Here is a 15,065-nt window from a genome sequence, read left to right as displayed (position 1 = left end):
CAAAAAGACGAGTTATAAATTTCTTAACATTTGTTAGAAGTGTTTGTCTCTTATTTTTTGGTATTTTTAGCAGGAGAGAGGTGGGGGAAGTGCAGGGGATGGCATTGGCAAGATCAGTTGCATGAATAGCAATGTATTTTAAAATAAAGTTAATTAGAAGAAGCAGTAGTAGTCTCCCTTTCCCCATGGACTCTCATAAAGAGAACACTGTGTGATGTAGTGAAATAATAGTTTCAGTAATGTTCTAATAGTCAAAACAGCATCAGATGCCACCAATCTGTTTCTTAGAGTCCTTCAGTGTAAAGGAACCTTATAGCACAAGTCAATAACTGCAGCTCTACCAGAGACCCCATTAGAGAGTAATCGGAGAGTAACTGGGCCTCTGCGTCACAGCACTGTCCTGGGGCCATACCTCAGAGAGCTAAGGATTTAGGCATTAACACCTTGGTGTGAAGTAGTTTACCCAATTGTTTTTTTATACAGCTGCTAGAGTAGGGCAGGGTTTCTGGGAGCTGAAGGACAGGGACAGAGGGCTTTGCTGGTAAGGATAGCTGAGTAGGGGATTCAGGGCTGAAAACAAGGGCTACTGAAAAAAATGGTTACCTCAGTGTGCTCCTTAGACCTGGTTCTCTCCATGACCAGATTTTAAAAGTGCAAAATAATTTGAGATTGCATTATATTTACTGATGCAAAAAGAAAAAAAGAAAAGAGACAGGAGGACATTATTCACTAGCAATTCTTGAGTCTCCCATGAAGTTCATCAAGGACTTCCCAGTACAGGGATCCTTGGCCATTCTTTGAATAAAAGGGTTAAATCTGTGTGTGTACGGGTGAGGGAGGGGTGGAGGGACCACAATTAGAAATCTGTAGATTTACAACGACACTTCACAATACGGATGAATCTCATAAAAGATAATGTCACCAGAAAGAAGCAAGACTCAAAAGAGAGTACATTCTTTATGATTCCATTTATATAAAGTACCAAGCCCGATAAAGCTATCCTAATGCTGTTAGAGTTAACAGTAGTTGTTACCCTTGGAAATAGGGCTAGTGATTGGAGGAACCAGAGGGGCCTTTTGGAGTTCTGGGAATCTTCTATTTCTTGATCTGGTTGCAGAGAACACAGGAGTGCCCAATATCCATTTGGCTTGGATAACCTTGATAATACGTGCACTTTTCTCTGTGTATATTGTATGTCAACCATAATCTTTGTTTAAGCTATAGAAATGTCTCCCACATAGTAGAATATTGCCAAACTAGTTATGCCTCTGCCATCCTTTCTCAAATTCCCAGCATGCAGGAGGGAAATTAGTCACTATTTCCAAAGAGCAAGGTAGTTATCATTGGGTTTTCAACTCCTTCCCTTGTTCACTTTCTTTCAGATTTACCCAACAGTTTTTTTTTTTCCCCTACGCTGCTGTATTGAGATACGAAACTGCATTTAAATAGCATGTTTAACAGTTGATGCCATTGTCATCAAATAACACCTTATTACACAAAATACCTTGTCATGGGGATTTTTCAGTTCTATGCTTAGTGCTAACTGGAAGCCAATGCCAATACTGAAAAATAAAGGGGTAGGGGATCAGGGTCTAGAAGGGCTTTTTAGGAGTTGTCTGGAAAAAAAAAAAATCAGACTAGGAAAGAACATCTTGAAGGTATGTCATGGAAAGATCCAATATATTAGAATGGTATAGTCAGTTTTTAATTTCAGACAGTAATTTTTTTCTCATATGTGTTAAAGTATAAGAACAAAAGTCTAATAAGATTTTACACTTAAAAGTCATTAACTGATTAACTAAGGAATCCACATAACAGCTGTATGAGGTTTGTGTTAACTATCTACCACTTCACAGATCTTGTGTCATTTAGAAACTCTTACAGCTCTTTTCATCTCTGCTCTTTTCAAAAATCTTTAAAAAGAACTAATTATTATCATGTCTCCAGTGAAGGGTACGTATCAAATTTCTCTCCTGAAAAGAGAAAACTCAATGCTTTATGAACAAGTGACTTTCCAAAACCAGTCAAATAATTAAATGTCTTTCCTGGTGAAATGACTCCAAATTTCAAATATCCTTTGCCATCTGTTATGTTTTGTTTGCCTTGAGTAAAAACAAAAATCCACTTGCATGCCTGCATGTAGTAGGTGCTCAATAAATATCCATTGAAATCTTTTATTGTAACTTTTGGATAAATTGCTTTGAATAATTCAACCATTATTTCACACACTCAATTGAAATTTTTGAAAACATAAATAATATTGTGTTCCTTTCTTCCAAATGCCTAAATTATTTCCCACTAGAAGTGAATTAGGTGCTAAGTTATATAGACTATTTTATTTGCTCCAATAGTAATAGCATGTTCCCTTTAGTACTGAGTGTTGGGGGGGATGTGATATGTCCATGTTTGGGGTACAAAAATGAAAAAAAAGAGAGACATACAGACAGACGTTAGAGCAGATTTTAAAGAGACATCTGAAAGGTAATGGAGTCAGTTCTTCAAGTAATGTTTATGAAAAGGAAATGATGCTGAATTATTAGAAAAGGACAATACTAAGATCAAAAATTTTTTGTTGTGGTTCTAAGCAAAATTGTTACAGAACAAAACTTAATATGACAATTCCATTAATGGATATTAATAGAGGGTTTTCAGATTTTTGGTAAGCCCTGTTTGAGTTTGATTTAATGACTTATTAATTAAGCTCCAGGAATATTTAATCATTTTCTATAGATTGCAGACTTCTTAATTTATATGGTTAATATGGGAACTTTCACTTTCCCATTCATATCAACTCATTGCATTGTGAAAACACCTCATGAGAGAGATGAGAATAACTTATTACTTGCTGTGCCCACAAACATGTTATCTCAATTTATTCTGGAAATTGCCCTGAGATGTGAAGCACTGTTCCCAGTTTACAGATGAGGAAACTGACACGATGCCATGCTGCTAGTCTGATTCAAAGGCTGTAATATCTCTTCCATACCAGGAAATAAATGTAGTCTTCCGTGAACAGATTTAATTTGAATACCTGCAGGCCACATCTGTCTTGAACTGGTTCTGCAGGTATTCATCTGTGCACACTGATATGCTGATTTAATAAAAACTTAGATATAAAAACCTCTTCTTTTTTTTTCGTTTTTTTTCATTTGTTGGCCCTCTCTTTCACCCATACCCAGCTCACGCGGCTTGAATTCTGGCTGGCACGGTAGTGCAGTCAAGGCTGCAGCTGTTAGCATCCCCTCCTCCCATGCTCATCATGAGTTCTGCAAATGAGCCCTGCAGACTGGTATTGCGTTCTGCAGTTTATGTGACAAACAGCTTTTGTGGCCTTTGATTTTTCATATCACTCATAAATTCTGGCAGCAGACGGGCTGTTTGTCAGATTCATATTCCATACATTTGAAAGTAAAGAGTTGACGATTTCCGCATTGAAAGTGCAGAAATTTATTTGTATAAGATTTATTTATAAATTTTACTTAAAACTACTTTGAGAGGAACCTAGGATACTCTCTTGGTCCTGCCTAACTGCAAATTATTTCTATCCTTGTGCCATAAATCTTGATAATACGTCTTTTAAAATGTGCCTGAGAGATGTATTTCGTGTTTAGAGTGCTGGATTTTAGTGAGTCAGATTGTGCTTGGGCAGTATGTTTGCCTCTTCACGTTCTGTGTGACACTGTAGGAAAATGGAGACTTCAGTCATTCAGCTGCAGGCTCTAAGAAAGCCTGTTGTAACTGTGCATTTTAATTAACCGAATCAGCTGAGGAAATGTTGTCCCTCTACTGTGGTGTAGCTGTCTGCCTTGTAACGTACATCCCTGGATAAACAGAGGACTTCTATTTCTTAAACTGCCTTTCCCCCATAGTCTTTAGGAGTGTTGGGCTTTTTCTTTTTTCTTAAATTACAGGTGGAGAAGGTTTAATTAACTCTAAAATGATTCTCCAGGAAACTCAGTTGCATTTTTTACAACACTTTGCACTACAGTATAGTTACTGCAGGATGCGTGTTGTGATTGGAGCACACAGAAACATTTATAAACTTAAATCTGTTTTGTCATATTACCAGAGATGGCATCTGCACTTGGGTACAGTTGAAATACAGTTGAAGATCACATAGTTTGTGTTTTTTTTTTTAAACTAATCAGTGGGCTACTGTGAACTGAGCCAACAAAATGGGAATAATTTAACCATTGATTATTTCTGCACAACACACTGCTGGATGTTAAAACTGAGTTGAGTATGAGGAGGTAGTTGTGGTTCAAAGAGTTACATGCAAATTTGACCTCTGGAAGTATAATTTGTGAGCCTGGCATTGAAAACTGCTGAATACATCCTGCTGGAAACTTCTTGCCTATGTGATTGGTTATAGGTTAGTTAAGCACTGAGTTCCTTTCATTCAGCTGTTAACCACACAGAATTTCTTGAATCTATAGTAGATTAATGCCAGTTTCAGAACAGTGGTATTTCATCTTGTCAAACTATATGCCATGGAGCCCAGGGCCCTCTACCTGAGCTAGACCAAGCAGATTCCAATACTGAAGATTAAAAATAAAACCAGAACTCGACCACTTCTTATGTTTCTTTCTTTTAAATAAGAATGGAAACAAAAAAATTTCTTTTTAAAATTAAAGTAACCACTGGGTATATCTTAAGCAAGAGAGATATAGATTAGAGGTAAAAACTGATGCAGTGTTTATAGTAAAACCCTGAAATGGATAACTAAGAGAGGGACTAAGGAATGCAGTCCTTGGAAGATCATTAAAAATACAATTAAATTAGCTTAGAGTTTGAAATAGAAGGTAAGAACATGGACTGCAAGGTTCTCAAAAACCCTCATAGCTACAAGTTTTATGACTAAATGAAGGTTTCATTTCAATTCTCGTATTATTACATATGTTCCAAAAATGAATCTGCTCCATTGATGGCAAAGATTACCACAGTCCAGAGTCTGAGTGATACCTCCCATTTAAAGGAATACTTGGATGTTCTACAAATCTGCCCTGCCTTTACAAATCACGATTAAAATGTGACTTAAAAATATATTCAGGGGGGATGTAACTTCTATTTCTGAAATTAAACTACAGTTTACAAAATTATAGTTCTTCATTTATAGAACTAAAAAAAGCTGTTGAATACAAATAGATTTTTGACTCCCTTTTAAATTAAATTATTAGACTGTGTCATCTTAATTATTGCTTTTCTAAGAGAAAAAAAAAAAAACAAAACATTAGTATTTTCCTCTTAACCCAGTCAGTAGGTACATAGTCAAGTATAGTATAGATTGACTTATCAATAAAGTTGGATAGAGGGAAAAATTGAAAGATATTTTAAGTGGTGATGAGAGAGAGAAAAAAAATTCAGTGAAAAGGAGTAAGAGGATGGACAGAAGGTAGCAAAGGAGAGACCCAGCAAACGGCAGACGCTTCAATCCTCTATAATCAATTGTGCCTTCTGCAAAATCAGTGTTCAGGAGGTAAACAAATAATGAGCATTTCTAATTGTCAACTTCTTAGTATTTGATGTTTGAAACCTTCAGTAGAATAGTTACTTTGAAAATGTATATAATCAGAAAGCCAAAGACCTGTGACTTGGTCTCTGTGACAGTGTAGGGTAGCCACTTTGGGAAGGGAGGAGAGGCCTGGGAGTGTGTCTAAAGCAGAAGCCTTGTGGCACTAGGCATGGGATGAGAAGATATGAAGCTGAAGGGAAAAGGACCTTTCCCGAGAGGCAGTGAACGAGGAGCAGTCACAGATATATGGCTTCTACAACAAAAGCTGACTACCCAACCTTCGCTGAAATCAAGATGTATTCATTCTTGAATGAAATGTTCTTTCTTTGTCCCACATTTTTTTTTAGCTCTTAGTAACTTTAACATGCCAGCTAAAATGGTCATACCCTTGGTTACTGTCAAAGAAAAATTGTTGTTAGATTATTCACAACATAGAAGCAACTTAAATCTGAACATGATTCTTAAAAACCATATTTTGTAAGAATAATTTTTGAAACCAGTTTACTGATAAATGAGAAAACTTTATATGTGAGAAAGTACATATAAAATAAAAACAAAAAATGTACATACAGACTATATAAATAAAAGGTTGACAGTAGGGCTTCCCTGGTGGTGCAGTGGTTGAGAGTCCACCTGCCGATGCAGGGGACGCAGGTTCGTGCCCCGGTCAGGGAAGATCCCACATGCCGCGGAGCGGCTGGGCCCGTGAACCATGGCCGCTGAGCCTGCGCGTCCGGAGCCTGTGCTCTGCAATGGGAGAGGCCACAGCAGTGAGAGGCCCGCGTACCGCAAAAAAAAAAAAAAAAAGGTTGACAATAACCTTATAATAATTAACAGAAAATCAGTTCAACAGACATCTACTATGAATAAAAGTCTATAACCAATCACCACTGGATGGAAGAAGAGATGGTCCCTTTCCTCAAAAAGGGTATGAAAACACATTAATAACTCTCACATAAGGCAGCCTGTGATATTGTCTCCAGTAGACATACAAAATATCATGGAAAACAGGGAAGGGCAAGCAAGATTAAGAAGACTTCTAGAATGAGTAGAATTTGAGTTGGATCTGTTATAAGAAGACTCAGAGATTGACAGGAGGACTTGGGAGAGGAAAACCATTTCTCACAAAGGAAATAGCTTGAGCAAAAGCACAGAGGTAGGAAAGCACTTCAATAACTGGCCAGTGTTAGAGCATGGGGAATAATGTGGAAATAAAGGTAGGGATGTAGTTGGGCTTTGATGGGAGGTTTAGGATTTTGGTCTTATGTACCACATTACTCTTCAGTATTAATCATGTGCCCAGTTGCCCCTGAGCTTATGGCAGTTAAGATTCTGTTTCTTGAAAGTCTGCCAGATATCTGTTTGTTATTCCATGTAAAAATAGATAGTGGAATACAGCTATTAAAGCATTCTGTTATACTGAAATTTTTAGCAATTAGAGCTAATAAAGGGAAGGAGAAGGTTACGATTATGTGCCAAGCTTTATACTAAGTGATGTCATCTAAGTCATCTTATTTAATCATCTAGGAACTTTATGAGTATTAAATTAAATAATTAAATTAAATTAAATAATATATGCAATGTGCCAAAACAAAGTACATAAAAATATTCAAGAAATGCTGATTCTTTGCCTTGTTGTGACAATCCTGTGATGATTATATTATTTTACACATTTTTATTTTTAAGATGAAGAAGCTAACACTCAAGATTTTGCAGTTATTAAGTCCCAGAACCAGAATTCAAACTGTTTCATCCTGGTTCCATAGCCCACGTTTTTTATTATATACAATATTGTCTCTCCGTGGAGAAAAACTAAGGAGAAAGCCTGTGTATAATGGTAATTCACTGAAGAGATTTCTCAAACTATAGTTTACTGAATGAAACATGGATTATTTGTCCTGCCTTGGTTCCTTTGGGAAGGCCCAACTTCATGTTTGAGAAAAATATAGAGGTTTCTATGTAGGATAATTTCAGAAGTGCTTGCAAAGCACTTTTGCCCTCGAAGCATAACCCCTGCTCTTAGTATATGACTTTCTCACCTTTAGCAAAAGGTTTTTACCCCATTTAGGTGTAAGTGTCCTTGGAATCCATAATGATGCTAGTTGAGATCTGGGGATACATATTGGGTAAGGAGTAAGGAACCAAGAGAGCCCTCGGTAGCACTGGATGGAGGAATTTCAGTACGGATAATCCTAAGTGGAGAAAAGGCATGGGAGTGGAGGCAGGGAAGACAGAAGGCACACATCCCAGACTTGACTAGATTGCACTCTAGAGACAAACCCAGTCCGTTTGTCTGATCAATCCAATCACAGAACTGATGAATTACCCTGTGACTTTCTGACAGGATCAAAATTTGAGTGGGGAGTCTAGAAAAGCAGGCAAAGTGATACAACAAAAGCATTGGGAAAAGATCTGCAGGCAGAAAACAAAACAAAACAACTAAAAAAACAAACAAAAGAAACCTCCGTGTTAGAAGTGGGAAAATGTAAGAAACGTGAACCTTAAATTTGAGAATATGATGGGAAACGTGGAGGGTAAAACAGATGTCAGGAAAGTGAAATACAGGATGTTCATTATTTAGTATTATTTTTAAGATTAAGAAATAAATAACATGATCTTTAGACTCTATTTTTTTTTTTTGTCTACCTTGACCTTTTCTTTTTAATTTATAGCTAGCTTAATGGTTTTGCATTTCAGTGTAAACTAAGACCCCGCACATCTCTGTGTGTTCAACCATAAAAACAACCAAAGTGAAGCCCATAAAAATATGTAGATTTTTACATTTTACTACTCAGTCCTCCTTGTAAAAGTCCATAGGGCTAAGTGCATGTTGCCTTTTAACAACATAAAATAGGCTGGAGTGAGTGCCACAGGCTGGGAAGATGACTACACTAGCAGATCAGAATTTAACTAGCAGAGGGATATCCTAATGGTAACTTACTAGAAATCATTTCCTAATGGAGCTGGAGGTGTATAATTTGGCTTGAGAAGCCTTGTGTGGGTAGGGTATGAATTATTTTAGGGCAGTCCTATAAAGAGGGACAAGATTTAAGATTAATGGATGAAATTTATCAGAACAGAGTCAATATAGGGACTCTGTTCTTATATTAAAAAAAAAAAAAAACTATATACACATTCCTGGCACATAATAAGTCAAGTACACAAAAATACACATACACGTAAACAAATATGTGATAAAATGTGAATAATCCTATAGGAAGGACATGGATTCTTTTTTTCCCCTAAGCATCTAAAACATGTCTAGCTTGGTGGAAAACACAGAATACTTATGTATATAATATGTCCTGTGCCATATTAAACAGATCTTTAATTATTCCATTTTAATTGTAATTCAGTGATGTTACCTAACCTTCCTTAGGGTAAATGGCAGCACTCCAACCAAATATTTATACCTTTTAACTTTAAAATTTCATACAGATTGTGCAGAATCCCTTTCATAAATTGATGAAAAACAAGCCAACACTGATCCTAAAGTGTCAAGTTTTTAAACCTCTTTCACTGTGGTAAGTTATCACAGGTTTATCAGAGACTTTAAAGTCACTCAACTACTTCAAGATCAACATGGTATGTCCTACAAGTTTCCTTTAAACATTCTTGTGAAATGGTGGTTGACCGCATCAAAAATCATGTTCCTTTTTTCAGAGAGTACAGCAGATCAAACTTAATGACAAGAAGCACTTTTTTGTTTTTTTGTTTTTTTGTTTTTGTTTTTTGCGGTACGCGGGCCTCTCACTGTTGTGGCCTCTCCCGTTGCGGAGCACAGGCTCCGGACGCGCAGGCTCAGCGGCCATGGCTCACGGGCCCAGCCGCTCCGCGGCATGTGGGATCCTCCCCGACCAGGGCACGAACCCGCGTCCCCTGCATCGGCAGGTGGACTCTCAACCACTGCGCCACCAGGGAAGCCCTACATTTTGTTTTATGGTCTAACTTTTTTTATTGAAGATAGGATTCTCCTTTGAGTAAGATGACCAATTGTGTTGATTTATATGAGGCAAGACCTTTTTTGTGTGACATAGGAAGTAGAGAACAACAATTTAAGAGTGGGATAAAAGCATAACTGAAATTTTTTCCTGGGTCAGGGGGAAATGGGAGTCCCTGAAAATAAGGTATAAAGAATTATCAAAAGAGTTATCAATTTGTATTACAACATTTGCTGGATAGGTTAAGAGAGAAGCTCTTTTTCTTTTTTTCTCTTTTTTTTTCAATAAAATGGATTATTATTGCATATGGAGTTTCTGCTATTAGAAAGTACAGTTGCTAAATAGATTCCCTCTGTTTGGTCTTACATTGTGACCCAGATAGTCTTGTTCTCTCTGTGTTCCTGAAATTCTCCTCACATGTTCAGGAGACCTAACTCAAAAACATATAACAATAATCCTACGAAGGTAAAGCAGAATAAAATTAAAAAATGCTTTTTCCACTGAAAAACCATCATCCTCTCTCTGTTCTCAAGAGATTTCATAGGAACTCAGCTATCAAAGAGGATGGTTTTCTACTTAAATTATAAGAATTTTGGAAATACGTCTGCTACATCATACTTGGTAAGAAAAGCTACGTCCAGTAGAGAGAGATTTTTGATTACACTGGTCATTTTTTTGATGAAAGGCCCAAAAAGAGTACTCTTAAGTATTTAATTTTGCATAAATGAATAGGTTATAACTCATAAAAAAAGCTTTGTATTTTTATGCTACTTTTTTTTAATCCAGTGATTTTCAACAGTAATAACTGGTAAAGTCAATAGTAATTTCTATACTAGGAGGAAATTTTGGATAATCTTTCACTGGGGGAAAAGAAAGAAACAACAGAATAGATGTCATGTAATCGATACCTGGAATATGTGCTAATCCCACTGTAACATGTTAAAGGCAATTACTTTTTGCTCAATAATGACGTTATCTTGCCATAAATGTTATATTTATAAGGTATAAAGTAGACAAGGGCTCAAAATAGTGATACTGAAGAGGGGTAGGGCAAGTAACCTATGTTAATTGAAAACCTTTTCTATAATGATCTTTTTTGGGTCCCAATTAGAATTTTGATTTAGTTTGATAAGCTCTGGTTGGTGTCTATTTATGTTTATTGTACATTGCGGTCATTATTGATATGGGATGGAAGAAACTTTTTATGGAAAATAAACGTCAAAGACAAATTAAGTTATAGACTCACTGCCAAGTCTCAGAATTCATATTAATGTAAAGTGGATTTAGGCTTCTGTTACATAGAGGTTAGTAATGTCTTTTTCACCCAGGCCAAACATAGAACACTGGCAAACATAACTGATTATCTCACTAAATGCTTTTTGAAAATAATAGATAGTTGCCATTTTAGAGTTTACGAAGTGTTGCTCACATTTTGTCCTCCCAGTAACCATATGAAGTCAATAATTTTGCCCGTTTTACAGATGAGTAACTTCAAGTTCAGAAAAGCTGAGGAATTTCCTCGGGATTATTTGATTTGCAAGTGTCAGAGAAATTTGAATCTAAGGCCCATACTCTATTATTTACATGGCCATGATATGTTCCTTAAATCAAAAGAATCATAATATCTTTTTATATAGATTTTCTCTGTAGTATTTCTACTGTATTCTACCCAACTGCAAAAATCAACAATGATTTTGAAGAGTAGGCAAAAGTGGGTCCAATTCTATAGGCTATTATGATGTTAGATTCTAGAAAGTCTTACTTTCACCTGTGTATTATCTTACTAGTTTTCAAGAGTCATTTAATACAACCTATTTGGCTTTCATCAGTTCTGTTTCTCTTACAACATTTGTAATTAAAATCCACTGATATTACTTTTTGTGTTCATGGTTTATTCCAGCTGCCTCTGATTTTTGATGTAGGTAGCTAAGACAATACAAGTATAGCAAAATTCCATGGGTTTGCATAAAATCCAGATTCTAATGAGAATCCAGGGAAAAGGGAATAAAAGAGGCAACACAGTTTCTGAATTTTTCATTTCTCATTTCTCAGTTCTCATTTGTCATGTCTGGAACTCATTTTGTCTTAGGCTTCATGGCCTGATGCTGTTTCTGATGCTAGTTCAATCCACACTTTAAATAAGCTAGTTGAGTTCTCTTCTTGGTAAATGTCAAGGGAAGAGAAGGTATTTCATGCACCTACAGCATCCTGAAAATCCTTACCAAATCTACAAATCTGACTCTGCATTATCCTTCCCCAGAAGGAGAGCATAATTTCATTATCTATGAATCATCACCTCTTAGACTGTAACATCATTGTCAGAGAGCCTAATAGAATAGTGTTCAGCTGACTGGAAAGGGGGAGGGAGGGAGAGAGCGCTGGGGCAAAGCACAGGTCACTGGCATGGTAACAAACTGGAGAGTTCCAGAGCTGGATGCGGAGGCCTCACTCACTCCACAGCTCAGACACTCCTGACTGGTAAATAACTGATGCTAGTTCTTTCAGTATTAATATTGAAATTTGTTTTCCCCAACTTATTAAATTATATTTCAGTATCCTGCCTGTGGAAAATATTCACACTTAATGAAAATATCAGAATATTTGGCCTATGTTGATGATTATAAATACTTAAAAAAATATGTCTTATCGATTTTTGTTGCATTATTACTTGCTCTTCATCTTTGGACACTTATTTCTAGCCCTTAGTTCCAGTTCTGTGGCCTCTGGGCATTACTAAATAAGTCAATATACAAAATATAACTTAAAAAAATTGTACTATAACCATGTTTCCAAGGGAGATGAACTAAATAAAATTAAAATCTGATTCATGGATTGAAAACCATATGTTGTAAACCACATTTACATAAGGGTTCAGGATAAAAAACTAAATAAAATGTTTGAATAGCTGTGGTTAGTCTAACCAGCCACTGGAGGTCGCTGATGCTCCACAGTAATACAGTCTATTGCCTGTCTATTTAGGCAGTTGACTCACTGAATCAAGAAAAAATGGTTTAAATTCTTTGAAAAGATGTAATGTCAACATCCTTGGAAAATATAAACTCATTTAAAAGAAATATATCTTGCATAATTATTGCTTGGAAGACTGGCACTTGGACTATTAACTCTATGCTACAGTAGCACTATGCGTACCAGGGCTCATAAAAATTTGGGGATAAAACCCATACAGTTCAGAGACTAAACTGTATTTCCTCTCTCTCTGGTAAAGCATTCAAAGACTGAATCCGTTCTTCTTTGATGCATCTCTGCTGTGTATTTCAACAGGTCAGGCTGTTTATTTAACTGTTGTCACCTTTGAGGAAAGTCAGACACTTGATATAAATTTGGAATAGAAAATGAAATATCAGTTATATTTTTCTAATATGCAATGAGCTTTTAAATACTTATGAGAATAGATTTATGGTATGCAGTCCAAAAAGTGCCATGGGGTGGTGGTGAGGACGATGACTTTTGAGCAGGAGAACATTCATTCACCAGCTGGCTTTGTTGAATTTATAGTGGCGAACTAGTGATTGTCTAACCTACGAGAATTATGTACTGAGAACTAAAGAAGCTTCATTCCCAAAGAGAGGGAAAAGACTTTTTTTTTGGAATTCCATGTACTGAATCAAAGTTGCTTTTACAATCTAAGGGATTTTATTTTGGTTCTTCTCTATTATTAAATTTATATGTAGTTAAATTTAGGCATTAAAAAATGACCAACCTTCACAATTTTGGTCATTCATGTAATCTTAACACACCAAGTGGCTTTGAACTTTAGAAACACTTTTAATACAGCGAACATATTTTATATATACTAGCAGTACCACAGCATCAAGTATTTGCAAGAGTTTCAAAATATGAATATAACTATGCCTTGCCTACATTTATTTGGTATCCGTGACAAATGAGGCAGAAGGTCAAGTCAAAGAATAAAAATGGGCTTTTTCACTTTAACACTGCATTTAATTAAAACAATCATGTTTAGTACAGGTAAAAATGAGGCTGACCAAAGAAAGTTTTGTTTTTAGATGGAGTATGTATTTACTGACATTTTATGAAAAATGTGAAATGACAACTTCAGTGAAAAACATCGCAGTAGTTTCAGTCATCCAATTCATTGTACTGTAAGGAAGTATCTGCATTTTAATCACGTGGGAATCCGTGACTATTTGCCATTAATAAGTGTATATCCAACAGTTAGGCATGGACAAATATCTTGTAGCTATGATGCTTTTCTGAACTGGTGTCTATTTTAAGGTTTCATCAAAATCAAAGTACAGTTCCTTGAGAAATCTACTTTCGAGGTTCCTTTTTCTTTATTGCTTATAAAAGTATGATTTTTATAATCTGGCTTCTTTGCAATTATATCTCATGGTGACTTGCCTAGATTTTTCCTCTCAGAATATGAAAAGACTCCAAACTATATAAAAATGCTGGTAAAAATAGCCATTTACTTTTTCTTTTTTGCTGCAGTGATTCTGTTTGGAAAGAACAGGGGCATGGTTAAAGATATAAAGCTTGTTGACAAGCCAAATTAAATGAAACGGGCTCAATGTTGCAATTCCTGATTTTTGTTCCTATAATAGAATTCTTCGTTTTGGAGGATGAAAGAGAATACTGGCTAAAGACATTTTTCTAAAATCTAAATGAACTGTGGTCGAAGTTACTTAAATACAGAAGCTGTGATATTTGTGCTGCAGGCAATAAACTTTCACCACTGACATAAAAACATGCATGCAGCTTGCAGATTGCCAACAGGGTCTGTACGGAATCATACTGATGAATGGAGTTCACAATATAGGTGAACAAGGGGACACTGTAACATGAGCAACAGAAAAGCAAAAGACAACTGCCATGGGGTTGGTCTTTTGTCCCGTAAGATTTATTTTATACGTGTATTAAGGTGTTGTCAAAACTATCCTTTTCAACGAGGCTGTCGGTGGTGGAAAGCGTGTCTTGGAATGTGTTCTCTTTACACCTCTGAATGAAGTGTCAGTCATCAGGGGACTGGTGTGTGTGCAGAGCATAGAGTGGAACACAACAGGACAGCCTGACAAATCCCAAACAGAACAGACAGCTCATGATTCCACTCCCTACATTAGGGTCCTTAAAAGAGCTGCAAAGAGAAATTTTGGTAAGCTTCCAACCACATGCATTTAGCAAGCTGCATTCCCATTTGCACGCCTCATCTCTGAAAACTCCTTAAGGTGAGGAACAGTGGAGAAATCTGCCTCCTGCCTGTTTTATCTATTTATTTATTCATTTATGTACTTATTTTAGAAATGTGGAGGCTAGAAGAAATTGACGGTGAAACCTCTAGTCTGATTTTTACAGAGAAGAGTTTCAGAGACAAGGCTTCAGGTCTAAAACTTTGTATTTTTACTGTCTCCTTGCATTTTGCAGTTGTCTACTTGCAGCATTTTAACCCTTCAACAGTTTTCCCTAGGCTTGCTTTACTGTAATTCAAACACCTCTGGAAACTGCTCGTGGTGCTGCTTTAACAGAACACCATCTTTCAGTAGTTTTCTGCAGTTTTCTTTTTAAGCTAGGCATTGTTTTAAGGCTGTCCCTAAGTGTTCTGTAATCAAGTCCTCACCTAAAATCAGTTCAGG

General features: G+C 36.3%; 1 protein-coding gene and 1 long non-coding RNA gene across 2 annotated transcripts in view; one reads left to right on the top strand and one right to left on the bottom strand.

Moving 5' to 3' along the window:
• LOC125961073 (uncharacterized) overlaps window positions 1-15,065 on the top strand; it is a 131,697-nt gene that overhangs the window by 102,413 nt on the left and 14,219 nt on the right. The gene's annotated exons all lie outside the window — the stretch shown is intronic.
• The window catches only part of LRRTM3 (leucine rich repeat transmembrane neuronal 3), a 199,551-nt gene that overhangs the window by 181,614 nt on the left and 2,872 nt on the right, over window positions 1-15,065 (bottom strand). The gene's annotated exons all lie outside the window — the stretch shown is intronic.

The sequence above is a fragment of the Orcinus orca genome, chromosome 14 (genome assembly GCF_937001465.1).
Source record: "Orcinus orca chromosome 14, mOrcOrc1.1, whole genome shotgun sequence".
In the NCBI taxonomy this organism is placed as follows: domain Eukaryota; kingdom Metazoa; phylum Chordata; class Mammalia; order Artiodactyla; family Delphinidae; genus Orcinus; species Orcinus orca.
Note: the sequence above shows the minus strand (reverse complement) of the source record. Positions and strands in the feature narration are given on the sequence as shown.